This window comes from Rhodnius prolixus, unplaced genomic scaffold (genome assembly GCF_049639745.1).
Source record: "Rhodnius prolixus isolate KJV_2025 unplaced genomic scaffold, Rpr scaffold_7, whole genome shotgun sequence".
Taxonomy (NCBI): domain Eukaryota; kingdom Metazoa; phylum Arthropoda; class Insecta; order Hemiptera; family Reduviidae; genus Rhodnius; species Rhodnius prolixus.
The window spans coordinates 25286472-25313824 of NW_027411582.1; the positions used below are offsets into that span (position 1 = coordinate 25286472).

Consider the following 27353-nt stretch of genomic DNA (forward strand, 5'->3'; position numbering starts at 1 on the left):
TTTATTTATGGGTGTTTTTAAACGTTACGCTTTTTCGTGTAATTTTTGACAATCAACCCTTATACAACTGTCCTACCGGACCAGTTTTAATTGATTTAATTTTAAATACATTCTTAAAATAAATAAAAACACCTACTTTAATTATTATGAAACACTAACTATTTTATAATTTACTATTAGCAGAACACTCAATTAAAATTCACGTTCTAAGATGTCACTTTACTTTATAATTTGCATTCTAATTATTTGTAATGTTCTACAGATTATTAATAATTCATTAAGGGTATATAATATTATTAGACGTGAGCTGTATTGTACAGTTCCTGTATTATATATTTCTAGTAGCTGATAATTAACGCCAAACCAGCGTAAAACGATATTTTGTAATGTATTATCGCTATAATAATGGTTGAAGATATTTTGATACTGAGGAACTTTTATTGATTAGCTGTAATATTTATAAAATGAAATGTTAAAGTAAAGGAGTGTGGTGAGAAGGCTGACAGGCGCTACAATAGCCGAGCGGTTAAAGGCGAGACCTGTATGGTTAAAGCTAAGATGTATTGTTGGTTTAGTAGGTTCGATTCCCAGTATCTAAGCCTTGGATTTTATTTAATTGTGTATAATATGAGAACTTTGTAGTAAAGTATGTTTACTAGTCGCCTCCGTCTATGACACCTAAATTGGGTAGTTGGTCGTAATGCCTGCCTGAAAAAATAGGCAATTACTTTACTTATGGGGCGATACACTCTCGGAGATCTAATCCTTTGTATTTATTCTGCTGCCAAATATAACAATTCACAATTATTACTTAATATCTGGTGCAACAGTCCTTAAAGCAGGACCTGGATCTCCTCAACCAGTTTTCCCCATTCATTACGGTCTGCAGCCTTAAGGCGGCCATCTTCTCACTTCGACCCAACAAAGGTCTTCCTCCACATCATCCAGCCATCTAAGTGGAGAGCTCCCTCGAATTCTTCTCTGCCTCCTGGGTTTTCTTTTAACAGTTTTCCTCGGCACCCATCCCGCAGGCATCCTCTCCACGTGTCCCCCCCAACCATCTCAATCTCTCCTTCTTCATTTGGGCGACTGTGTCTGGTTCTCCTAAACAATTCCATTAGTTCAAGGTTCTTTCTTTGTTTTCAGTCACCATTCTTGTACTTCGGGCCAAATATATTTCTTTTCCAAACCCCGAGTATCTTTTCACTTTCTTTGCTGAGCACCCAGGTTTTGCTGGCGTATGTGACGATGGGTCCTGGATTATGGTTTTATAGGCTATATTATCTTAGCCTTGCAAGACAAATCCTAAAAACTGCAAAACCTTTTAAACAGCGAACAAGCATCTGTTTCCTACCGCTATTCTCGCCCTTTATTTCTGCGGTTATGCCATTATTATTTGTTGTTACAAAATTATTATCACTTGTTAGTGACCCTAGATATATCAAAAAAAAGATATATCTTCACAATTACAGTAAATATTTACTCTCAGAAGATGTACACTTAGGAGTAAGTCAGAGTAACATTCTTTAAAAAAATAATGAAGAAAAATTTAACATATAAACAAAAATATTTCTCTTAAAAAATTGAATATTTTGTAAATTTAACTGTCTTATATTTACATAACATTTTATTACATTATTTGTAATATGATCTTTATTTTTTGATTCTATTTCGATAATTATTTTTTATTAAATATTTAATTAATAATTAATCCAGATGATTTAATTTGATTAAACATAAGTAATGGGCACCACAATTACACAGGATGATGGGAGAGGATGATGACATTTTGTATTAAATATTTAATTAATAATTAATCCAGTTGATTTAATTTGATTAAACATAAGTAATGGGCACCACAATTATAGAGGATGATGGGAGGGGATGATGATATTTTGTATTAAATATTTAATTAATTATTAATCCAGATGATTTAATTTGATTAAACATAAGTAATGGGCAACACAATTATAGAGGATGATGATACACTCTGGTTCAATCTGAGGGAAATTCTATAAAATAAAGTGGGAGGTGAAAACAGAGAAAAGCTCTGGAAAAAACAAAAAATTAATGAAAGCCTGTACAGATCAAGTTAAGAAATGTTTTGTTGATGGCAATCAATAAAATCAAAAGCGTTTTACATTAAATAAAAGAATTCAATAATCTTTTACTCTTTTTGAAGAAGACTGTTGATCTTTAAAAAGTGCCTCTTTGAAATCGATTTTACTCCCACTTCTGTTCAGGATTTAGAAAACAAAGACGACGCTGTTAATTAATTATCTCCAAAAATTAACTAACTTATTTAACAAACAAATTTAACAGATTTAATTTAATAAATCTGACAGCTTCAAATTGAAAGAATAAATTAATTAAACAAAACAAAAAGTTTTATTTCTGCTTTTACGATAAAACTTCTTCTATATAAACAAAGTTTAAGACGAAGTTGAATTCAAGCAGTTTTCAAATTTATTAAAGTTAGAAAAAAACAAGATGATGTTATCATTTGGAAGCTTTCCATTTAGAATTTAATCAAAGATAAGAAGATATTACAAAAAAATTAATAAGCTTTCTTTTTTCAGCGTTCAAAGCTTCTTCTTTTTTTTTTTTTTTTTTTTTTTGTAGAAACACTCAAATTATTTGTTAGAATAAACAGCAAATGAGGAACTCAGAATTTAAATTTGGGTTACAAACATTTTGGGGCTACAAAATGAAATATCTGAGCTATAGTTTTAAAGTTATTATCACCTTTTTTTTCTTTACAATAGATTTAGGGCAATCATAGCTCTATTTACCTAAAAAAAGAAAAAAAAAAGAAGCAATTTTGCAAACAGGTGAACGCAATGACCCTAAATTTACTGCTTGTTCATTCATCTAAACTATTTTTATTATTGATACAGGCAATTAAAATTCGATTTTGTTATTTCTAAATTTATTTCTTAAGTTTGTAATTCCGTATTCTTCCAATAATTGAATCTAATGACATTCTCCCTGATCACCAATTTGGATTCAGGCGACAGCACTCCACCATACAGCAGTGCCATCGAGTTGTAGATGTAATCTCCACCTCCCTTGAGAAGAAGGAGTGTTGTTCTGGGGTGTTCCTTGATGTGAAGCAGGCTTTCGATCGGGTGTGGCACACTGGACTTCTCTGGAAGCTCAAGACCATTCTTCCAGCCACCTATTTCCTCATTTTGAAATCTTACTTGACTGACAGACATTTTAGAGTGAAGGTAGGAACTATTCTTTCTCCATTCAGCCATGCTGACGCTGGAGTTCCGCAAGGCAGCATACTAGGCCCCATTCTGTACACAATCTACTCCTCAGACATACCTACTCATCCTCAAACTACTCTTCTCACCTATGCTGACGATACTGCCATCTTATCTACTGACAAAGACCCAATAATAGCTAATAGAAACCTTCAGACTTACCTCACCTCCTTAGAAAATTGGTTCAAAAAATGGGCTATCAAACTGAACGAAACTAAATCTCAAAATATCACCTTCACTCTTCGACGCATCACTCTTCCTCCTATCTTTTACAATCTTATTCCTTTACCTGCTGTCAACGTAGTCCGCTACCTTGGGCTTTACCTTGACAGAAGACTCACATGGAACCCTCATACTCGACTTAAGAGAACAGAACTTAACAGACGCTTCCGACAACTGAAAAGACTACTCGACAACAGATCAAAACTCACTCTGGACAACAAAAGACTAATATATGTAAGTATACTAAAGCCAGTCAGAGGCTTACGGCATCGAACTGTGGGGTTCAACCAAACGCTCAAATCTGCAAAGGATCCAGTCCTTGCAATCTAAAATTCTTCGCTCTATAGTAAACGCTCCTTTTTACGTCACCAATCAAACCATTCACACAGACTTGAACATTCCTTTCGTCACACAAGTTGCAAAAACACGTTACAGAAATTTCCATCTTAACATTCAAACACATCACAATCCACTGGTACAACATCTATCTTCAAGAACACTTCCAGACGTCTTAAAAGACAGTGGCCTCGCGATCTCCTCTCTGATGAAGAGAGTCAGTAGAAAGTAAAATGTTTTTGGAGTGTTACCGCTGGGTAACTTCTCCACTCTGTTATTCTGTTATTTATTGTTATCATTGTTGCTTATAACGCAAAGTGCGTTGATTGTAACTAAATAAATGATTAAAAAAAAAAAAAGTTTGTAATTCAATGATGATTTTTTATTAAATTATTTAATTAGTTCTAGTGTCACCCACAGTTTTTGATTGAACGAGAACCTCCAGAAGGGTTCTCTCATTACAGACAAAATATTGTGCACACTAGCGCTCCTAGGAAGAGAAAATCTAAGGACCCAGAAAAACAGGAGTCTTATCTTTATCTTAATGGGAAAATGTCCCATATTAAATTTTTATTAACATTGTATAGCTCGTTGTACAGTTACAATAAACAGTAACGCCCATTTTGTAGGGAATCTTACCCACCCTCTTATTCCAGAAGTGACTTAAAATATGGGAATAATTTTTCTAATAAAAGTTGTGCAGATCTATTATGGTATCCTAAATATTAAATTTTAATTTTTGCACGTTCTCTAACTACTCGTATAATAAAGAACAAAATGCAGCTCGCTGTATAGGTATTTATTTATTTTTTCAGGTCTAATATTTTTTTCAATTATTAAAATAAACAAATGATAATAATGTGGCTCCCAAACTTGTGCAGTCGCCTTGTAAGGCTAATGAGTAAAAAAAAAATGTAACGCTATTATTTATTTAAAAGATTTTTTTGAAATTTATTAAAATTATAATTATTTTCTATACGTTAGAAATAATTAAGTAAAATAAAAAATTAGCAAAATATATGGTCTAAGTTCATCGGTTGAATGAAGGTTGTTGAAAGCGGCAATTCCCCCCACTATAGGTCACCCCGCTGGGAGAATAGTGGGGGAAGATTCCTGGAACATATATATAAAGGACAGATGAGCGTAGTTAGCCCTTTAAGTAAGGTCGCGTACGTCTGTACAGTTGCGTCAGCATTTTTAGGTCACGAAAAGTAAATCAACCAAATAATTGAGTTAAATAAAAACCAAAATAAAATATATAATTTACTTAAAAGAAATTATTTTTTTTTTAAAAATTCCATCTTTCAAATTTTTGACGTGATAACAATATATTAATTTTGCTAAAACGTGTTTATTTTTTAAAATTTTGCTGTTTAATTAATTTAAAATGAATAGAATTAATTGAAAAAAAAAGTAAAATTGAGCGGTGAGTTCAAGTTAAGTTGGCAACAATGAAAATGGCACTTCCAATTTAAAAGTAAGTTCTAAAATATTATTATTATTTTTAATTAATCATTAATTAATATAGCAAAAATATAGATGATTATTTAAATTAATGTTGTACTTTAAAATAAGTAATGAAGTTTTGGTAAATATAATAAAGCGAATAATAATGAAAAAGAATTAGGTAAATCAAAAAAGTTTTGTCAGTTAAAAAACAAACAGTTAACTGAATAGATAAACTATTGGTTATGCCACTTGTACAGTTAAGTCGAAGTCTTCTTTTTAGAAATCTATTAAATAATCTTTCTGTTTAGAAACGCTGTCACAAATTAATTCTAATGCAAAAAAAACTGTTTAGAATTAATCGCAAGACAATTAATGCTGTATTAAGCGTTATATTTGAATTGTTTCGCAAAGATTAATTTTACGACAATGGATTATTTTACAAGCATAGTTTAAATTTGTATTATTCAAATAACAAGACTACTAATTTTTTTTTAAAGATCAATTTTAACATTCTGTTATCCTTTTTTAAGAAAAAGTTTTGGAATAGTTTAATTTCTTATTAATGTTTTTTGTATTTTAACCAGAAATACATTTTGATATCTCTAGATTACGAAATAAGTGGTTTCAGCGAGTGGTTTATAGTGTATTATTGATAAAAATATCTCAAAAAAAATGAACAATTTCAGTCAGTTTACATAGTTTATATACCATATTCGTTTTCAGTATTTCTTAGTAAAGAAAAAAAAAAGTAAAGTAATTGCCTATTTTTTCAGGCGGGGCTTTACGTCCAGCTACCAAATTAGGTGTAGACAGAGGCGACTACCAAACTCACTTAACAATGAATTCTTTTTCGCTAACCATTAAATAAAATCCAAGGTCTAGTCCAAGGAGATCGGACACAGTACATACCACAATACATCTCAAGCCTTTGCGAGCCTCTAAGACTGCTTGTGGAGCCTGTAAGAGTTTTCAATCAGCAGTAATCGCAACCTCCAGGAGAACTTTATTGGTTTACGATATTGTTTTTGCGCAAGGTTAAGGCCAATGCTAGATAGGAAAAGCTAAGATGTTTTGTAGTACTGTAAATATTAATTCCGATTATAGAATTTTGATTTTTAGTCGTATTAGATGGATTAAATAGAAAATTTTATTATCGTGACTCCAAAATGACTGTGACTAACAAACTACTCCTTTACATTCATTAGGCCGATGTTGCTCTACGCCTGCTCCGCCTGGAGCCTGGACTTGTAGTAGCAACATCAAGAAACTCCAAAGACAACACAGAACAAATTTCTCAGACTTAGTGATAGACGCACTAGAATTGACTCACTCCACGAGACTGCGTCCATTATCCCCCGGTACACTCCTATATCCAAAATCAGTCTGCTGAAACTCCTTTTCCCACTCTAGACTGCCATCCTAATCCACTGTGCCACGATATAGCCTCCTACAGATCCTTCTATTCCCAACAGACACAAAAGAATCAAACGCATACTTCTCCAATTTTCTACACTAGCTGCAGGTTTTTCCTTCCATTTTTCCCTGCATTCTGTATCCTTCAAATCTTAAGCTCTCCGCATATGATTGTTATGAAGGTTGTAATGTATTGTACATTGGTATTGTACTGTATTTATTGTACATATTTATAATAAAGATTTATTTATCTATCTAGATTATACGCTGTATAGTTTCTGGCTTTTGATGGCACATTATACGAGGGTCGTTTGAAAAGTCCGTGCAAAAATAAAAACTACTTAATTTTTTGGGGTAAACCTTTTTTATTTTTCAACATAGTCTCCTTTTAGGCTTATACACTTAGTCCAACGCTGCTCTAGTTTGTTGATCCCTTCCAAATAATAGGATTTGTCCAAGTCTGGAAAATAGCCATTCGTTTCTGCAATCACCTCCTCGTTTGAATAAAATCTTTTTCCCGCCAGCCATTTCTTCATATTGGGGAACAAATAGTAGTCCGAGGGAGCCAAGTCTGGAGAATAGGGGGGATGTGAAACGAGTTGGAACCCTATTTCCATTAATTTTGCGACCACAACTGCTGAGTTGTGAGCTGGTGCGTTGTCGTGATGGAAAAGGACTTTTTTGTGGGCCAATCGTGGGCGTTTTTCTTGCAGCTCGGTTTTCAAACGGTCCAATAACGATGAATAATATGCACTTGTAATAGTTTTACCCTTTTCCAGATAGTCGATGAGGATTATTCCTTGCGAATCCCAAAAGACAGTCGCCATAATCTTTCCGGCCGAAGGAACGGTCTTCGCCTTTTTTGGCGCAGATTCCCCCTTGGTAACCCATTGATTGTTCTTTGGTCTCAGGAGTGTAGTGATGTATCCATGTTTCATCCACAGTGACGAAACGACGCTTAAATTCCTGCGGATTCTTCTGGAACAGCTGCAAACCGTCCTTGCAACACTTCACACGATTTCGTTTTTGGTAAAGCGTGAGCAATCGCGGCACCCATCTTGCGGATAGCTTTGTCATGTCCAAATGTTGATGCAAAATATTATGTACCCGTTCATTCGAGATGCCCACAGCACTAGCAATCTCACGCACCTTCACTCTTCTGTCATCCATCACCATATCATGGATTTTATCAATGATTTCTGGAGTAGTAATCTCAACAGGGCGTCCAGAACGTTCAGCGTCACTTGTGCCCATATGGCCACTCCGAAAATTTTGAAACCACTTATAAACTGTTCTAATCGAAGGTGCAGAGTCACCATAATGTTTATCAAGCTTCTCTTTAGTCTCCTGAGGCGTTTTGTCTTTCATAAAGTAGTGTTTAATCAACACACGAAATTCTTTTTCGTCCATTTTTTGAAAATCACTCGACTTCCTCGATTCAAACGAATGCCAAACACAAAGAAATAGACCGATCTGGCTGAAACTTGGCGTGTGTTCTTCCAAGAGATGCTACTAACTAAACATAACCTCGATACGCGCCAGTGGTGCTATCTCTCTGACTTTGCACGGACTTTTCAAACGACCCTCGTACGTACATCTGTCATCCTGCATACCAGGTACTTTAATTATTTACTCCTCGTACAGGATAACTTGGTCCTGGATAACAGTCATAAAACCCTCCATTTCTGCAAACAATTCTCCTTAAATGAGGTCCAGGAGGTGTCAATCCGTGTTAAGACATGTTTTTGTAGTCTTCAATCCTGCAGGTATTTTCAGGAGATGTCTTCCTGCCTTTCGGTATGAATCCTCTTAAATTAACAGGGGTGAACGTTTCTTTTGACTGAAATACGATTGTGTACAATAAGGATTTCTTGTGTTCCTTTACTTCTATTATAATTTTCATTTTTAATTTAATGACATCTGTGCTCATTAGCGCACAGAGCTTCTTTCAATGCACTGCCGGCCTCCGCAAAGTGCTCTCTCGTTACAGGAGGTATCACTGTCCATCGCCGCACATTGAGCTCTAAGAACTTCATAGGAAGAAAAAAGTAAGGACCAGTAGGTGGATTCGAACCTGGGTTCTCGAAAAAGCTTAGACTAAAATTTTGTTCATGACTCATTGATTTTATGGGTTGTTACAGAAATCAGAATATATTTAAAAATAATAATAAATGAGATCAAATTATGTAAATTACAATTCAAAATTCCAAGTAGTTTGCTAATTATTAAGGAAAGATTTACATAAAAATAATATTTTCTCCTTATTAAATTGCCAATTTAGAATTAATTTCTTCGGAAATCATTAGTTATTACTTTTAGAAAAATTGTGGACTATTATTCAGGCTACCCCTTCCCAAAAAAAATAAAAAGCAGTGAAACAAATGGTGCATAAATCAAATTTTCTCTTCTCCTCCATTTTGTTTTTGTTTTTCGTAAACCAAACCACTAATTAGCATCCAGAAAACTAATTAATTTTAGCTCTAAATTAATTAAACGGGATCTGTTTTGTAGTATTAAATACTATCGATACTGTTTAATAAATTATAGTGTATTGTTCATCGTATTTGGTGACTGAGTCATTACTTCCAAGAGAAAGAAATTTATTCATTACTTACCAACCTTTCGTCCTAGGGACTAGGTCATTTTCACCGTTTATGCTTTTAACTTTTTGTTTGGCATAGTTATATGTAAGGTTGGAGGGTCTCCTGTTCTGATCTTAACAGTCAGGACAGAAGAAACACCAACCTATGATGTAACTAGGCAAATAAAAAATATTCTTTGATAATTTATTAAAAGTAAGTAAAAAGTAAAAGTAAAGTAATCGCCTATTTATTTCAGGCGGGGCTTAACGTCCAACTACTAATTAGATGTCGTGGACGGAGGCTACTAGCAAACATACTTTACGTACTGTAAATTTCTTTTATTACCCATTAAATAAAATCCAAGGCCTAGACCGGGAATTGAACCCAGTACTACAATACATATTAGCTTTCTAGGTCAACGCCTCTAACCGCTCGGCTATCGTGGCGCCTATGTTTTTTAAAAATTTCTACATGTTTTTTCAATGAAGAGTAACTCAGACCTCACTTAGAGAAGTAAAACAGTAATGCGAGAATTGACTCGTTCATTGCACAACTCGATTAACTCCGTAAATCCAAAAAAAATATGTATAAATGCGATGAAATAATGTACATTGGTTGTTTTATAATATGTACCGTTAATAAAATAAATTCAAGTAAATTTACTGTAGGTCCTCTCCTTAGATTTCTAAACCTTATTGACGTATTCTTCAATCTTTTCTTTTTAATCGACTACAAGTTCTAAATTAGCTGTTTGTTTTTTCAAATGTTTTTTTTTGGAATTGATTTCTAAACCTTATTGACGTATTCTTCAATCTTTTCTTTTTAATCGACTACAAGTTCTAAATTAGCTGTTTGTTTTTTCAAATGTTTTTTTTTTGGAATTGATTTCTAAACCTTATTGACGTATTCTTCAATCTTTTCTTTTTAATCGACTACAAGTTCTAAATTAGCTGTTTGTTTTTTCAAATGTTTTTTTTTTGGAATTGATTTCTAAACCTTATTGACGTATTCTTCAATCTTTTCTTTTTAATCGACTACAAGTTCTAAATTAGCTGTTTGTTTTTTCAAATGTTTTTTTTTGGAATTGCTTTCTAAACCTTATTGACGTATTCTTCAATCTTTTCTTTTTAATCGACTACAAGTTCTAAATTAGCTATGTTTGTTTTTTCAAATGGTTTTTTTTGGAATTGATTTCTAAACCTTATTGACGTATTCTTCAATCTTTTCTTTTTAATCGACTACAAGTTCTAAATTAGCTGTTTGTTTTTTCAAATGTTTTTTTTTGGAATTGATTTCTAAACCTTATTGACGTATTCTTCAATCTTTTCTTTTTAATCGACTACAAGTTCTAAATTAGCTATGTTTGTTTTTTCAAATGGTTTTTTTTGGAATTGATTTCTAAACCTTATTGACGTATTCTTCAATCTTTTCTTTTTAATCGACTACAAGTTCTAAATTAGCTGTTTGTTTTTTCAAATGTTTTTTTTTGGAATTGATTTCTAAACCTTATTGACGTATTCTTCAATCTTTTCTTTTTAATCGACTACAAGTTCTAAATTAGCTGTTTGTTTTTTCAAATGTTTTTTTTTGGAATTGCTTTCTAAACCTTATTGACGTATTCTTCAATCTTTTCTTTTTAATCGACTACAAGTTCTAAATTACCTATGTTTGTTTTTTCAAATGGTTTTTTTTTGGAATTGATTTCTAAACCTTATTGACGTATTCTTCAATCTTTTCTTTTTAATCGACTACATGTTCTAAATTAGCTGTTTGTTTTTTCAAATGTTTTTTTTTGGAATTGATTTCTAAACCTTATTGACGTATTCTTCAATCTTTTCTTTTTAATCGACTACAAGTTCTAAATTAGCTGTTTGTTTTTTCAAATGTTTTTTTTTGGAATTGATTTCTAAACCTTATTGACGTATTCTTCAATCTTTTCTTTTTAATCGACTACAAGTTCTAAATTAGCTGTTTGTTTTTTCAAATGTTTTTTTTTTGGAATTGATTTCTAAACCTTATTGACGTATTCTTCAATCTTTTCTTTTTAATCGACTACAAGTTCTAAATTAGCTGTTTGTTTTTTCAAATGTTTTTTTTTTGGAATTGATTTCTAAACCTTATTGACGTATTCTTCAATCTTTTCTTTTTAATCGACTACAAGTTCTAAATTAGCTGTTTGTTTTTTCAAATGGTTTTTTTTGGAATTGATTTCTAAACCTTATTGACGTATTCTTCAATCTTTTCTTTTTAATCGACTACAAGTTCTAAATTAGCTGTTTGTTTTTTCAAATGTTTTTTTTTGGAATTGATTTCTAAACCTTATTGACGTATTCTTCAATCTTTTCTTTTTAATCGACTACAAGTTCTAAATTAGCTGTTTTTTTTTTTTCAAATGTTTTTTTTTGGAATTGCTTTCTAAACCTTATTGACGTATTCTTCAATCTTTTCTTTTTAATCGACTACAAGTTCTAAATTAGCTATGTTTGTTTTTTCAAATGGTTTTTTTTGGAATTGATTTCTAAACCTTATTGACGTATTCTTCAATCTTTTCTTTTTAATCGACTACAAGTTCTAAATTAGCTGTTTGTTTTTTCAAATGTTTTTTTTTGGAATTGATTTCTAAACCTTATTGACGTATTCTTCAATCTTTTCTTTTTAATCGACTACAAGTTCTAAATTAGCTGTTTGTTTTTTCAAATGTTTTTTTTTGGAATTGCTTTCTAAACCTTATTGACGTATTCTTCAATCTTTTCTTTTTAATCGACTACAAGTTCTAAATTAGCTATGTTTGTTTTTTCAAATGTTTTTTTTTGGAATTGATTTCTAAACCTTTTTGATGTATTAACGAAATAAGTAACAAGTCGAGAAATTTTATCAAGTTGATCACTATAAACTTTGCAAGAAGATGCAACTACTAGCAGTAAGTCAATCAAGTCAATTATTGCAAACCGAGTTTCCAAATTATATCAGTTTTTCTCTAATGTAATGGTTGTAAAAATACAACAAATATATTATTAGAAGACTGTGTCTTTTATTTAATGCAACTCGAAATCCTTAGCATGAATTTGTGTGTTTTTGGCGAATGAAGAGACATTCAGTGAATTATCTTTTGTAAATTTCGTCTAGTTGTTTGGTCAGTCGTTTACCAGCTGTTATCCAAATTCAAGAGAGGTAGGTCAGAATAGGGTTAGTCTTGTACATTATTGTTAGTGTTCTTATGTAAATATGTGGCTATAACTGTCTCAGTTCGGTTATGATTGTAGCAGTTTTGTGCTGATGTGTCGACGTCCAAGAGTTAGGTCAAGCTAGCACTCTCCTTGACCTTACAGATTCTAAGAAATTTCTCGGTAGTATTTAAGGATCTTATATCTTCATTTCGATTTCAATGAATCCTTACAAATGCTGAAATAAAATTAAAGAATCCCGATAGGTATTTAAGGGGTATGTATGTTTTGTGCGTAGGCAGTGTTTTAGAATTGTAAAATGGAAGTTGTGAGAAGGTAAGCAGGAAAAACTGAATCATACCTAGTTCTTTTGTGCCGGGATATAATTGTTGAATTAAATATTGATGAATATGTGATTCTAATCGTTCAACAAATTATGCGTAAATACAATAAATAAGATCTTAAATAGAACACTTTCAATAGCAGAGAACACGCTGCTTATATTCTTGCCTTTTTTGAGAGTATTCTTTGGCTGTAAAGGTGTGTTTGGTACAGAATGACTTTAAAGAAAAATCTGAGTTTTAGTTAATTTGGTTTTTCATATTGTTTTGGTAAATGGCTTTCTGACTGCATATATTTCCACTCTTTCTAATATGCCCGTAAGTCTTCCTTTTTATACCTGAATGTAATAGAGTCATTTTGTTGTTGATACTGTTCAGTTGATGACTGCGTTTGATGAGGAGGTTTGCGTAAGTAACCTTTGTACAAGCGGATGTGTTCTTTGTATCTGTCTTGGATTTTTTTCCCGCTCTGGTCCAATATAGGTACTATCATAGTCTGGGACAAACTATAGTTTGTTGTCATAAGATTTGCTAAGAGGGTCGTTTGAAAAGTCCGTGCAAAAATAAAAACTACTTAATTTTTTGGGGTAAACCTTTTTTATTTTTCAACATAGTCTCCTTTTAGGCTTATACACTTCGTCCAACGCTGCTCTAGTTTGTTGATCCCTTCCGAATAATAGGATTTGTCCAAGTCTGAAAAATAGCCATTCGTTTCTGCAATCACCTCCTCGTTTGAATAAAATCTTTTTTCCGCCAGCCATTTCTTCATATTGGGGAACAAATAGTAGTCCGAGGGAGCCAAGTCTGGAGAATAGGGGGGATGTGAAACGAGTTGGAACCCTATTTCCAATAATTTTGCGACCACAACTGCTGAGGTGTGAGCTGGTGCGTTGTCGTGATGGAAAAGGACTTTTTTGTGGGCCAATCGTGGGCGTTTTTCTTGCAGCTCGGTTTTCAAACGGTCCAAGAACGATGAATAATATGCACCAGTAATAGTTTTACCCTTTTCCAGATAGTCGATGAGGATTATTCCTTGCGAATCCCAAAAGACAGTCGCCATAATCTTTCCGGCCGAAAGAACGGTCTTCGCCTTTTTTGGCGCAGATTCCCCCTTGGTAACCCATTGTTTACTCGTAGATTGTTCTTTGGTCTCAGGAGTGTAGTGATGTATCCATGTTTCATCCACAGTGACGAAACGACGCTTAAAGTCCTGCGGATTCTTCTGGAACAGCTACAAACCGTCCTTGCAACACTTCACACGATTTCGTTTTTGGTCAAGCGTGAGCAATCGCGGCACCCATCTTGCGGATAGCTTTGTCATGTCCAAATGTTGATGCAAAATATTATGTACCCGTTCATTCGAGATGCCCACAGCACTAGCAATCTCAAGCACCTTCACTCTTCTGTCATCCATCACCATATCATGGATTTTATCAATGATTTCTGGAGTAGTAACCTGAACAGGGCGTCCAGAACGTTCAGCGTCACTTGTGCCCATATGGCCACTCTGAAAATTTTGGAACCACTTATAAACTGTTCTAATCGAAGGTGCAGAGTCACCATTAATGTTTATCAAGCTTCTCTTTAGTCTCCTGAGGCGTTTTGCCTTTCATAAAGTAGTGTTTAATCAACACACGAAATTCTTTTTCGTCCATTTTTTGAAAATCACTCGACTTCCTCGATTCAAACGAATGCCAAACACAAAGAAATAGACCGATCTGGCTGAAACTTGGTGTGTGTTCTTCCAAGAGATGCTACTAACTAAACATAACCTCGATACGCGCCAGTAGTGCTATCTCTCTGACTTTGCACGAACTTTTCAAACGACCCTCGTACTTTCGATTTGAGCACTGTTTCCCAGTTTGTTGTTGGTCCTAAGCGAGGTTTGAGTCCTAGTTTCTGGGGAAGGTTACACAGTTTGTATGTTTATAAACAATAGAATTCCCAAATTTTCTATCAACAATATAGGGCAAATACTCCATTTATAACTGTAATTTTTTTATAGAGAAAAATTATCCAAAAAATGGGTAAAAAAAGGCATTTTCAAAAATTCTTTTTGTTGTTATTGTTGCTACCTTCTTTTATAAACAACGTAAACCGAGGTCTCGACGATGAGCATCTTTAGGAGGAGAGTTGGACCCCACGCAATTAAGGCCCCCATTAAAACTATTCTTACTAAATCTTCGTAAATCTTAGCCCGATTTTGATAAAGTTGGGCCAGGAAGATCTCAAGAGGTTTATCGAAATTAAATCTCGAGTTTTCAATTATATCGAAAATTTTGTCACGATTGCATCACTTCCTCCTAATTAGTACACAGAGAAAGGAAAGTAAATATTGATTGAATTGTTTTACATAGATTGTCTTTAAAAATACAAAAAAATTTGCTACCGGTATTTATACAATCTTTCCCTTTGAGATAGAAGTTTGAATTAAACGATTTTGTTTGTAAGCGACAATCCATTATCTTGCTTTTTCTTTTTCAATTTTATTTAAATTGAAAAACTTCTTTCTGGTTTTATTCTATTGAAATAGTTTGCAAACTTTATAATAAGTTCTAGATCTTAAATACAGAGTAAGGAGATAAATTCATATCTTCACAAAGTCGCACTGAAAAAAAATGAAGACGTTCTATTATAATTAAGGAACGGATTTTTATGTATTTAAAAATGCCAAATATTTAATTAAAATATGCATTTATTTTCGTCAATTATGTGGAAAATATGTGATTTTTTTAAAATATTTTCTGGAATATTTAAGTAAAATGGACATTTTTTTTATGAAAATCGTGAAATGGTGGAATGATTGCATTTTTCGAGAACCTCACAGTTCAAAAGGAATGGCTTTGAATCCACATCAGCATCACTATCAAGTTTTCCAATAACTGCATTGGCAATATACCTGCCCTCAACGTCAGTGGTTTCATCAATTGACACCCAAATCGGTCCATCTTTGATATGTTCTCGAATTTTGGTTAGTGTATCTTTATAGACATCTTCCAGGTAGTTTTTCCTCAGAGCGCTCTCGTCAGGCATTTTTTTTCCCAATATAGGTCTCTAAGAATCCTTTGAAATGAGGATTTTTAAGTTTGTGGAAAGGGATATCTGCTCTAACCAAAGCCCGACACAGATCTGTACTCAGAGTAGACTTACTTGATGATGGAGATGTAATTCCTTGATAGGACGTCCTCTCTTTCTTTCTGTTTTTATTCTCTATGTGCGATCCGGTGGCAATATGTTGGGTGACTTGGGAACGTTGAGAGCAAGAAACGCGCTTGTCACAAGCTGTGCAGTACAAAATGTCTCCATCACTTCGAAAAAGTTCTGCTGGAAACTCGCGAAGATATTTAGCAACCAGTTGTTTGTTTGAGGCCGATGTTCGTGGCATTTCACCCAAAAAAAGAATACACTAAGTGACCGAACGAAATGAATTGGACACTTCAACGAACGAGCTGAAAGAACAGACAACGTCAGACAACTTCAAAGAACTAACAAGTGCCCGTCACTGTTCAGCAGCATTCTGTGTAAATTACAATAACCATTGTACCCACTGTGATTCACAGCCCTACAGTCTGTGGTTCACAGTTCCTGTCAACCACCTCCCAATTATGAAAATATGCCCAAAATGAAAAATATGAAAAAATATGTACATATTTTGATTAAATATGTAGAAATATTTATTTATTTTAATCAAATGTGTATAAATATGCGATAACATCCAAATATGTGGAAATATGTGAAATAAAAGTAGACTCAAACGGCTTAAAAAGTGTCAGTATGAATACTTCTAGTTGAAAAACGTCTGTAAATTGCCTAGGAAAAAATATGTAAATACATACGAATCCGTTCCCTAATTATAATAGATAACTCACTCGAGTGTTTTTTATACCACTCATTTTTATTACTAATCTTGTAAAGGTTATTTCTTACAAAATATGACAGAAAGTAAAACATATTTGCGCATTTTTTAGCGATTAAAATCGCGTGGAATTATTTCTCCTAAAGAACCCTTTCTCAATATTATACAGTGTTGCCACCTGCTTAATATTAGTAAGAATCAAATTTAGGACTACAATTTTCCAATTTGAGGAAAATCTGCTGGCCAAAAAATGCCGTTTTACTGATTTTCATGATTTTCTCAAAAACTACTTAAATTTTATTTCGTATAGTGATCAATGATCAATATTTTATTTGATTAAGTTATGCATACAAAGAGTGGAGTTGTACATCTATTGTATATTATACAGAATAACAAAATTAAATTAAATAGCAACTTATCTGCTTATTTATTTTGTGCTACAATCAGCGCGTTGGCGGTATAAGTAACGATGAAGAGTAACAAATGAAGCAAACGAGTGGAGATGTTACTCCCAGCGGTAACTCTCCAAAACATTAGACTATTAGTCCACTCTCTTCACTGGAGAGGAGATCACGAGGTCACTGTCTTTTAAGGCTTCTTGTCCAGGTTATCAGGAAGAGTTCTTGAAGAAAGATTTTTGAGCTAGAGGATTTATTTGAGATAGCAGGTTGAAGTGCGAATTTCTTGTATCGTGTTTCGGCGACTTGTGTGATACAAGGAATGTTAAGGTCAGTGTGTATACTCATAGTCAGGTTGGAGACATAAAATGGAGCGTTTAAGATAGCTCGAAGTATTTTAGATTGTAGCGATTGAATCCTTTGGAGATTGGAGCGTTTGTTTGAACTGCTATCTTCTTATTAATAATAATTAATTAATAATTAAAATAAAAAAAAGTAGCAATTTTAATACAGAACTATGTACCAAAGATGTCTCTTAAGATTATAAAATAAAATATTAAATACATAGTATTCGGAAAATCTTTAAAGTTACGAGTATATACAGTCGAACCTCGCTTAACGAGCATAATTCGTTCCAGAACCTTACTCGTTACGCGAAATACTCGTTAAGCGAAACAATTTTTTCATATAAATTAAAATAAAAGGGGATAATTGCTAGATCAGCCACACTTACACCATTTTCTCGTTTCTCAATGATTTTACGTTTCAATTCTAACGTTATTTTAATTCTTTTCGAAGCCATTTTGTTAGAGGGATAACAAAGTAAACACAATAATATTTAAACACAAATGTCACTATATGGACTTCCCCTATACACCACTCATTCGGTGAAGTTCGGTTTCGACTGTATCAATGCATTAGATACGTGGAGAATATGAAACGCATATGCGTAAACAGGAATGACTAATCAAAGAATGCGCAGTTTTCGATGAGTCAGCGAAAACTGCGCAGTCAGCGAAATGTCATTAGAAAACTATCGTTATGCGAAACATCGCTCGCTATAAGAATCAATTTGTTTTACTCGTTATGCGAATTACTCGTTAAGAGAGGTGCTCGTTATGCGAGGTTCCACTGTATATAGAAAGACAAAAATTAAAGAAAAAGCAAAAATTACTTTTTAAGATATTTGAAAATAGAAAGAATTCAAACAACTTATTGACATAAGGACTGCCTTAGACGTAGTACTTTACTAACATAATTAAATACCTTTATTAGGTCTTCTTTCACTGCAGATGATAATAATAGGTAAAACAAGTTGTCATAGGTTATAGGGTTATAGGTCATAGGTGGTCAGAAGCGAATGCTTCAAGTACTAGGCTATTGAAAGAGGTTGTGTGATAGGCTTCTATTATTGCAGTAGCGAAACTGCCTCAGGTTTTAATAGTAATAGAAAACGGTCTATTTCGTTCATATTTATAACTACAACAAATGTTGTATCAATGTAAATTAGTTGGAACTGTTCGGTTTACTTAAAAGTCATGTTAGAGTAATCACACCCAGTGGTGAAACTCTTTCTCGGTGGTTTGTACTCACATCCCTAGGCCATTTCCGCTTCAAGCGACTAGGAGGATTGTCTGGAAGGTTAGGAGAGGAGAGTTGTTGTACGAGAGGATTAGAATGGAGATCTAGTAGGCTGTGAAATGTGCGCGGTAGCGAAATTTAATTAGATCAGAGCCAAAAGGTATGTGAAGGTCCAGTATATGAATGTTGAGGTTATACGTATATGTGATATGGTACATTCAGGATTTTGCGCAAGATTTTTAGTCTGCAGTACCTGAAGGTAGTTTGGAGTTTGGGGGTTGGTTGAGCCCCACACTTCTACTCTGGATGTCCATATCGGTCTTAACAACGTCTTGCAGATTGTTAGTTAGTGGTGCAAACAAAGATTGGATTTACGGTCAAGTAGTCTTGAAGCGTCTGTTCACATCTTCGTCGTTTCAGTTGAGTATTTGGGCTCCCCAGGTGAGTCTCTTTGTCAATGTACAGCCCTAAGTACGAGTATCGTACTTTGTCAGCTGTAGAGAAAGTTACACCCTCGTTCAGTTGAACTAGCGGGCACACCGATTTTTGTAACTAAACGGTTAAATAATAATTATTTATTTATTTTCAAAACTTTACATACGTACACGAAAATGAAATTATACAGAAATTGAGGTTTCAAGATTAGCTCCTATTTTACACTCATCAGATAAATATTAGTACAGATTAAAAGGGTACATATTTACAGATTAAGGAGAAAAATAACAAAAAACCTTAGCCTGATACAGGTAGTTAGGACAAAATATGCTTAAAGAACTTATGTTTATATTTTTTATGGCCAAGAGAACTTATATTATAACTTACAATGGCTACTATATGAGGGTACAGACTATTGTAAGAGGGTCGTTTGAAAAGTCCGTGCAAAAATAAAAACTACTTAATTTTTTGGGGTAAACCTTTTTTATTTTTCAACATAGTCTCCTTTTAGGCTTATTCACTTCGTCCAACGCTGCTCTAGTTTGTTCATCCCTTCCGAATAATAGGATTTGTCCAAGTCTGAAAAATAGCCATTCGTTTCTGCAATCACCTCCTCGTTTGAATAAAATCTTTTTTCCGCCAGCCATTTCTTCATATTGGGGAACAAATAGTAGTCCGAGGGAGCCAAGTCTGGAGAATAGGGGGGATGTGAAACGAGTTGGAACCCTATTTCCATTAATTTTGCGACCACAACTGCTGAGGTGTGAGCTGGTGCGTTGTCGTGATGGAAAAGGACTTTTTTGTGGGCCAATCGTGGGCGTTTTTCTTGCAGCTCGGTTTTCAAACGGTCCAAGAACGATGAATAATATGCACCAGTAATAGTTTTACCCTTTTCCAGATAGTCGATGAGGATTATTCCTTGCGAATCCCAAAAGACAGTCGCCATAATCTTTCCGGCCGAAAGAACGGTCTTCGCCTTTTTTGGCGCAGATTCCCCCTTGGTAACCCATTGTTTACTCGTAGATTGTTCTTTGGTCTCAGGAGTGTAGTGATGTATCCATGTTTCATCCACAGTGACGAAACGACGCTTAAAGTCCTGCGGATTCTTCTGGAACAGCTACAAACCGTCCTTGCAACACTTCACACGATTTCGTTTTTGGTCAAGCGTGAGCAATCGCGGCACCCATCTTGCGGATAGCTTTGTCATGTCCAAATGTTGATGCAAAATATTATGTACCCGTTCATTCGAGATGCCCACAGCACTAGCAATCTCAAGCACCTTCACTCTTCTGTCATCCATCACCATATCATGGATTTTATCAATGATTTCTGGAGTAGTAACCTGAACAGGGCGTCCAGAACGTTCAGCGTCACTTGTGCCCATATGGCCACTCTGAAAATTTTGGAACCACTTATAAACTGTTCTAATCGAAGGTGCAGAGTCACCATTAATGTTTATCAAGCTTCTCTTTAGTCTCCTGAGGCGTTTTGCCTTTCATAAAGTAGTGTTTAATCAACACACGAAATTCTTTTTCGTCCATTTTTTGAAAATCACTCGACTTCCTCGATTCAAACGAATGCCAAACACAAAGAAATAGACCGATCTGGCTGAAACTTGGTGTGTGTTCTTCCAAGAGATGCTACTAACTAAACATAACCTCGATACGCGCCAGTAGTGCTATCTCTCTGACTTTGCACGAACTTTTCAAACGACCCTCGTAAGAGCTAGTGACAAATGTTTCTAGAAGACAATGAACAGTACAGGAGATGCTAAGTATTGCGTGCATGTAGTTTCGGTTAAATTTAAATTACATTATTTTCTGTTGGTCCACAATATTAAAACAGAATTAGAATACTTTTATATTAATGTAGGGTATATATTGCTTCGTGAGTTACAATAAATAAAATAAAAAAATAAGCAAATAGCAGATTTTCTGCTAAAGTTCCATTTCTCAAGTAAAATGCTGCAGGCCAAAAGATTTATGGGAAATATATGCGACAGCATTGAAAAACGCTAAACTAATATTTGAGAGGAAATCTCTATGGAGCGTTCAAACTACATAATAAATTGTGATTTATATATTCTGATACATACATATATAAATCTGGCAGATGATATTCCCACACTTGCTACATTTTGTAATTGAATTGGTTGGAATTCAATTTGCATATACAACGTACAAGTGTAATGTTAATTACTCTACTCTAAATTCATTTATTTAGAAGCGTTGCATATATTGTGTTTTATTTAATTGCACTTTGATGTTAGGGAATTTTTTTTAAATATTTCTATTCTCCACAGTTCACTAACACGCTCACTCAGTTTTAAGCCTCATTCCTCGCTTTATTCTGACACTTTATTCCTCACTTTATTAAACCACATCCTGAATTTAACATGACATATTTATTTGTCGTACTGAAATAAAAATATCCGCAAATTCATTGCTTTATCACAATAATCTTCGAAACCAAATAAAATGAAATAAATAATAAAAAAAAGATATAAAGATATGTTGGGTTTTTTTTTGGGCTTTTGATGAACAGTGTCCATTAGTTCAACCAAATTCCTAAAATACCCTTTCTTCACCTTATCTTCTTCCAATCTTCTTGCGGCCATTCTTTCCTGAATAGTCCTCCATCCATGTCCTTTCTCGGATACCCAGTTATTCTCCGTTCTTCCAGCATGTAGTCCACAATATTCTTCGAGGCCACTTAGTTTCCATTCTCATATAAAAGGTGGCCAATTGGACACTCCTTTACCTAGAATGTTATGCAGCAGACTGATTTCATGGCCAACACTTCGCCCGACTTTTACGCCACGTTAGTAAACCCCCTCTACAATCTAGAAGCTCCACTAGCTTTAAAAGGAAAGTTGTCCTAAAGATAAACTAAACTGCTGAAAACGCACCTGAATTGCTGTCAATTGATGGCCTCTCCAGCTACGGTAGTCTTACTATTTCAATAGGATGAAAAAATAACTGCTAATTTCAGTCAAGATTCTTTTTATTATGCCGAGCTTTCGACCGAGGGACTAGGCCATCTTCAGGTCTGTGGAACATATTTACCGTGTGTTAACAATAATTATATTAAAATGAATATGTATAATGTAACGTGATTTACAAAAATTATTTACCTAATTTACAAAGTAAAATATTTTTACATCATTAAAAGGGTTGGTGTGTCTTCTATCTTGTCTGCTCATGGACTGAGTGTGATCCGTTTTATGTGTTTGGTTGTAAGGAAGTCAGTGTTGCCAATTGTCAAGTATTTTGCAGTAAGTTGGCGTATATGTTGTTTAAATTGTTGGTGTTAGTTTTTGAAATTTAGACTGTTTTTCTGTCTTTGATATGTACATCCATTTCTAGCAGTTTCCTTTTTTTGTGTATTGGTTTCTGATTTAAGTATCTTTGTGGTGCTGGTAAATATGTTTCACAGCCCTGAAGACGACCTAGTCCCTAAGTCGAAAGGCTTGGCATAATAAAAAAATATCATGACTGAAACTGGCAGTTATTTTTTCCATCATAATGAAACTATGAATCAGTCACCGAAAATAATGAACAGTACTTACTATTTAATACTATTTGATAGTAAAGTAAAGAGAAATGCCTATTACTTTTAGCTTTGCAGGTTTCGCCTCTAACTGCTCGGCTACCGAGGCGCTTATAGTATATAAAAGAAAATGTAGAACTAAATTTATTTAAATTAATGAGAGAGTTTTAACAAAATTGTGAAACATCCATTTTATAAAAAGTAAGGGCTAATTGGGAGAACGGTACCCGTTGTATATTTTAATTATCTTTTTTCCTGACTAAGCATTTTTCTACTTAGCCTGTGCCCAAGTTCACCACTTCCATATTTTATCAAAAGCCATTGCAGCAATTTTACTACAAAGTCTAGTTAGAATCTCGGCCGCTGAATATAATGTCTTTAAATTACAATCTCTTAATATCAGAAATATCATACTAAACTATCTGATTGTCCTAAATATTCTGTAAAGTCTCTCGCCTCTTCTACCATTCCTTTTGTAATCCTCCAGGACTGCTGAAGCGCCAGTGGTCCTAAAATCTCTTTTCGGAACTGACCAGCAAAATGGGTAGTTTTCTCTCTCCTCAAGGTACCAATGTCTAACAGACTTCACTGTTCATCTTATTACTTATTTTGTTCTGAACTACATAATTTAGGTATTTCCAAAAATATCCTTTGTTCCATTATCTGCATTTACCTAGGACAGGGGTTGGCAACCTATTTTAAGTAGAGAGCCATTTCTTCTTAAATAATTTTAATAAATCTTACCAAGAGCCGCAAGGGTGAGTTAGTGTAAAAAACTCTGTAGACCATTTGTATTCACGAATTATTATTTTATGATATTCAATAGCATTTAATTGTTTTATATATTTATTTTCACATATTGCAAAGTAAATAAACAAATAAATAGTAACTAAACCTGTATTTGAATGAAAATGGCGGCAGTCCTATATATTACGTACTGTGTTTTAATATGATTCTATTCAATTTCAAACCTATCACATTTAAAATTCTTTTTGAAAAAATATCTTTACTTTAATAAATGAAAAAGAGCCACACAATTTGGATAAAAGAGCCGTATGTGGTTCGCGAGCCGCAGGTTGCCGACCCCTGACCTAGGAGAATAAATTAAGAAGCAGATTCGAAACTATAATATCCTATAGATCCTGATCTATTGGATCTATTGGTGGCCAACATTTCTGTATATAAGATCTACTTTTTATCTTAAAAGTGTGTCGCGATCGACTTGTTGTCACAGGCGTAGTCTAAGGGGGAAGAAGGGGTGTGAAATGCATACTATGTTTATACATTATGTTTCAGTATAAGTTGCATTCCAGCATGGTAGTTTTCGAGATATAGGCTCATGAAGAAATTAAATTTCCTGATCCAACTTTTGATAGCAGCATTCCGTACATGCGGTACCTAAAAAATTCGATTTTTCGACACTTTTTTCAAGATAGATTTTTACTAACTTAAAGTGCAATTTAATTTTTTTATCAACTGCAATATACGAGGGTCGTTTGAAAAGTCCGTGCAAAGTCAGAGAGATAGCACCACTGGCGCGTATCGAGGTTATGTTTAGTTAGTAGCATCTCTTGGAAGAACCAAGTTTCAGCCAGATCGGTCTATTTCTTTGTGTTTGGCATTCGTTTGAATCGAGGAAGTCGAGTGATTTTCAAAAAATGGACGAAAAAGAATTTCGTGTGTAGATTAAACACTACTTTATGAAAGGCAAAACGCCTCAGGAGACTAAAGAGAAGCTTGATAAACATTATGGTGACTCTGCACCTTCGATTAGAACAGTTTATAAGTGGTTTCAAAATTTTCGGAGTGGCCATATGGGCACAAGTGACGCTGAACGTTCTGGACGCCCTGTTGAGGTTACTACTCCAGAAATCATTGATAAAATCCATGATATGGTGATGGATGACAGAAGAGTGAAGGTGCGTGAGATTGCTAGTGCTGTGGGCATCTCGAATGAACGGGTACATAATATTTTGCATCAACATTTGGACATGACAAAGCTATTCGCAAGATGGGTGCCGCGATTGCTCACGCTTGACCAAAAACGAAATCGTGTGTAGTGTTGCAAGGACGGTTTACAGCTGTTCCAGAAGAATCCGCAGGACTTTAAGAGCCGTTTCGTCACTGTGGATGAAACATGGATACATCACTACACTCCTGAGACCAAAGAACAATCTAAACAATGGGTTACCAAGGGGGAATCTGCGCCAAAAAAGGCGAAGACCGTTCCTTCGGCCGGAAAGATTATGGCGACTGTCTTTTGGGATTCGCAAGAAATAATCCTCATCGACTATCTGGAAAAGGGTAAAACTATTAAAGGTGCATATTATTCATCGTTATTGGACCGTTTGAAAACCGAGCTGCAAGAAAAACGCCCACGATTGGCCCACAAAAAAGTCCTTTTCCATCACGACAACGCACCAGCTCACACCTCAGCAGTTGTGGTCGCAAAATTAATGGAAATAGGGTTCCAACTCGTTTCACATCCCCCCTATTCTCCAGACTTGGCTCCCTCGGACTACTATTTGTTCCCCAATATGAAGAAATGGCTGGCGGAAAAAAGATTTTATTCAAACGAGGAGGTGATTGCAGAAACGAATGGCTATTTTCCAGACTTGGACAAATCCTATTATTTGGAAGGGATCAACAAACTAGAGCAGCGTTGGACTAAGTGTATAAGCCTAAAAGGAGACTATGTTGAAAAATAAAAAAGGTTTACCCCAATAAATTAAGTAGTTTTTATTTTTGCACGGACTTTTCAAACGACCCTCGTATAAGTTGTACTATTTGTTCGTAAATATGAAAAAGTTGTTATAAAAATGGACAGTATGGCTGATAATTTGATTTCAATATTTCATATTCGCGTTTCTTTTTTGGGGCCAGTAAAATTTATCATGAAAGAATAATATGACTTACTTTTTGCTAATCTATCAATAGCTCGCTGGGTACACCTCGTACTGAAATATAGATACACGGCTTATCTACCTACCTAAAAAACAACAACAATAATTATTTAAAGGGCCAAAAAACTCACATCCAGGGGAATTAAAAGAACATGGATAATTATTAACAATATTTATTAATTCAAAGTAGCTACAGATGAAGATAGATTTAGAATTCACTTTGTTGCCTTAACATTAATGGGAAGACTGAGTTTGCATGTCTCCAACCAAGGAATCATAATTTTGTTTTCTTCAAATCGCTTCAAAGTCTATGGTTCACGGAATTCCACCCCAGACATTTCGAACGATCGACGATCGGCTTGTTGGCCACCTCTGCTATAGATCATGCTCTGTCTTTGGTGTTCTATTTTAACCCAAATCCATGTATTTGGTCTTGTTCTACGAGATTCTATAGTTCTAATTCTACAGCAAAAAGAAATTCTTTGTTTTTCAAAAAGACGAAAAGAACTGCCAATGATGTCCAATACAGATCATCGCCATATATTCATCTGAATTTGAGCAGAATATATTAAAAAGAGAAAAAAAGGTTACAAATTTGTAGAGGTTAGGAATGTTCTTACTGTAGATTATCTACAATTTTTATTGTATTCCCCCAATATAAATTGAATTTTTTCCTAATATTAAATTTTAATGTAGTTTAGTTATTTAGGTCCTCGATAAGTCCTGCCATAAATTTCTCTATCAGTTAAGGAAAATTATACCTAAGTATCTTACCTACTTACCTAACTACGCCACCTACCAGTATTTATATCCTTGGAGGTAAATACAACGAAAGCTTTAGCTTACCTTAGGTACCCAAACGGTAGGAAAAGTTTTAATAATGTACCCATACCCATCTTATCAGACTTTATAAAGGTTCTCTCCTGTGTGATTATAGAACCCGCTATGTCATACCAATTTCAGTTGAACACACTGTAAGCCGGCTAGTATTAGTAATTTTATAATACGCTTCAACTGCACTTCAAAAACTTGTAATAGGGCTATTGTTGTTTAATTGCTTTTTGCAATTATATTTAGTGTCGTTATGGTGATAGGGAAGCTGATATAATACTTTAGGTCACTGGCTCATGATAAAATTACGTTGAATTTGTAGTTTTTTTTAAAAATATTAAATAATTTTTACAGCTTACGTTTTATTTTACTTATCGAAAATGTGTAATCGATGTTTTTGCATCAGTTTCTCAATTAGCTATAAAATTTATCGATCTCTCAGTAATTAGAAACATCCTTCAGAAGAATTTTTCGGTAGAAGACATCACTCAACTTCTCACCAGGTGCTTCGCGTTGTAGACACTATAGCTACCTCCCTCGAGCGAAAGCAGTATTGCCCGAGTGTTTTCCTTGACGTCGCTCAAGCGTTCGACTGGGTGTGGCACGAGGGACTACTGTTTAAGCTGAGGGAGATTCTTCCTCATACTTACTACCTCATCCTCAAATTTTACCTAAAAGATCGATATTTCAGTGTCAACTGTGGAGCAGCAGACTCTGATATCCGTCTAGCTCGAGCTGGTGTTCCTCAGGGCATGGTCCTAGGTCCTCTTCTTTACTCCTTATATACAGCAGACATACCTCAACATCCAAATACCATCCTCTCCACCTTTGCTGACGATACTGCAATCTTATCTACTCATTCCGATCCTCTTATCGCTACACGAGCTCTACAAACACACATCAACCACATACAGGACTGGCTTATCAAATGGCGAATCAAAATGTATAGTATTTACTCTCAGACGGAAAATCCTACCTCCCATCATCTTGAACCAAACTCCTATACCAACTGTGGACAAAGTAC

At 34.4% G+C, this 27353-nt stretch overlaps 1 protein-coding gene and 1 long non-coding RNA gene across 2 annotated transcripts in view; both read left to right on the forward strand.

The window, feature by feature from the left end:
- Positions 1 to 3346, forward strand: part of LOC141447246 (uncharacterized) — a 49707-nt gene extending 46361 nt beyond the window's left edge. Inside the window, exon 2 of the long non-coding RNA XR_012454227.1 lies at positions 3117 to 3346. This is a non-coding gene — a long non-coding RNA (uncharacterized lncRNA). The remainder of the gene's footprint in view (positions 1 to 3116) is intronic.
- Positions 3347 to 4968: 1622 nt separating this feature from the next.
- The window catches only part of LOC141447249 (prolactin-releasing peptide receptor-like), a 383052-nt gene continuing 360667 nt past the window's right edge, over positions 4969 to 27353 (forward strand). Inside the window, exon 1 of the mRNA XM_074114571.1 lies at positions 4969 to 5304. The gene's annotated coding sequence lies outside the window, so the exon portion shown is untranslated. The remainder of the gene's footprint in view (positions 5305 to 27353) is intronic.